A 2,246-nucleotide genomic window follows, 5' to 3' on the forward strand; every position below is an offset into this window, starting at 1 on the left:
AGCCACCTCTCTTTTCTTCTGAAACTTCACTTGGTTTTGTGAGATTCCCTCCTTGTTTTCATGTGTGAATGTGTGCATGCTCAGTCCCTCAGCCATGTCCAACTCTTTGTGACCCCATGGACTGTAGCCTGCCAAGTTCCTCTGTCCATAGGATTTCCCAGGCAAGAATACTGGGCTGCCATTTCCTCCTCTAGAGGGTCTTTCCTACCCAGGAGTTGAACCTGTGTCTTCTGAATCTCCTGCAATGGCGATTATAGTCTCCCGTATCTTACTGAGACCAGTCAGCACGCCTGTGTCTTTTCTCCAGCCATATTCGGTGGTATATGTTTAACTAGGGGGTAGAGTTAGTATTTTTCACGCTAATGCAACAAAATAGAGTGTCAAGTGAATAAGGGTATAGGCAAGTGACGGATAATGCTGAATGATGATAAAATTTAAGTTGGAAAATGCAGAAATGGCAGGTATCATAATTGGTAAGATCAACAAAGATTCATCTGTGACCACATGATGTCACAAATGAATCCAAATTGGAGTGTTTCAGGGAATAAGCTGATAGGAGGAGACTGTTAGGGTAGAGGGTGCTTGACATGGAAATTACAGAGGCTTGTCAATTGCTAGTAACGTCAGGTGTAGGAATAAATGCCTGAGGTTGGTGTGAAGGACAAGACACTTAGAAGAAAGGAAGTTGAAGAACTGAGAGATCAGGGTGTTCCTTGGATCATCTAAGTGAATATGAAAATTCACTTCAGTTCAGTCACTTTGTAACCCCATGAATCACAGCATGCCAGGCCTCCCTGTCCATCACCAACTCCCGGAGTTCACTCAGACTCACGTCCATGGAGTCAGTGATGCCATCCAGCCATTTCATCCTCTGTCGTCCCCTTCTCCTCCTGTCCCTAATCCCTGCCAGCACCAGGGTCTTTTCCAATGAGTCAACCCTTCGCATGAGGTGGCCAACGTATTGGAGTTTCAGCTTTAGCATCAGTCCTTCCAAAGAACACCCAGGACTGATCTCCTTTAGAATGAACTGATTGGATCTCCTTGCAGTCCAAGGGACTCTCAAGAGTCTTCTTCAACATCACAGTTCAAAAGCATCAATCCTTCGGCTCTCAGCTTTCTTTACAGTCCAACTTTCACATCCATACATGACCACTGGAAAAACCATAGCCTTGACTAGACGGACTTTTGTTGGCAAAGTAACGTCTCTGCTTTTGAATATGCTATCTAGGTTGGTCATAACTTTTCTTCCAAGGAGTAAGCGTCTTTTAATTTCATGGCTGCAGTCACCATCTGCAGTGATTTTCGAGCCCAGAAAAATAAAGTCTGAGTGTTTCCACTGTTTCCCCATCTATTTCCCTGAAGTGATGGGACCAGATGCCATGATCTTCGTTTTCTGAATGTTGAGCTTTAAGCCAACTTTTTCACTCTCCACTTTCACTTTCATCAAGAGGCTTTTTAGTTCCTCTTCACTTTCTGCCATAAGGGTGGTGTCATCTGCATATCTGAGGTTATTGATATTTCTCCCGGCAATTTTGATTCCAGCTTGTGCTTCTTCCAGCCCAGCGTTCCTCATGATGTACTCTGCATATAAGTTAAATAAATAGGGTGACAATATACAGCCTTGACGTACTCCTTTTCCTATTTGGAACCAGTCTGTGGTTCCATGTCCAGTTCTAACTATTGCTTCCTGACCTGCATATAGGTTTCTCAAGAGGCAGGTCAGGTGGTCTGGTATTCCCATCTCTTTCAGAATTTTCCACAGTTTATTGTGATCCACACACTCAAAGGCTTTGGCATAGTCAATAAAGCAGAAATAGATGCTTTTCTGGAACTCTCTTGCTTTTCCCATGATCCAGCGGATGTTGGCAATTTGATCTCTGGTTCCTCTGCCTTTTCTAGAACCAGCTTGAACATCTGGAAGTTCACAGTTCACATATTGCTGAAGCCTGGCCTGGAGAATTGTGAGCATTACTTTACTAGCGTGTGAGATGAGTGCAATTGTGCGGTAGTTTGAGCATACTTTGGCATTGCCTTTCTTTGGGATTGGAATGAAAACTGACCTTTTCCAGTCCTGTGGCCACTGCTGAGTTTTCCAAATTGCTGGCATGTTGAGTGCAGCACTTTCACAGCATCATCTTCCAGGATTTGAAATAGCTCAAGTGGAATTCCATCACCTCCACTAGCTTTGTTCGTAGTGATGCTTTCTAAGGCCCACTTGACTTCACATTCCAGGATGTTTGGCTCTA

This window comes from Bison bison, unplaced genomic scaffold (assembly GCF_000754665.1).
Source record: "Bison bison bison isolate TAMUID 2011002044 unplaced genomic scaffold, Bison_UMD1.0 scf7180017864508, whole genome shotgun sequence".
NCBI lineage: Eukaryota > Metazoa > Chordata > Mammalia > Artiodactyla > Bovidae > Bison > Bison bison.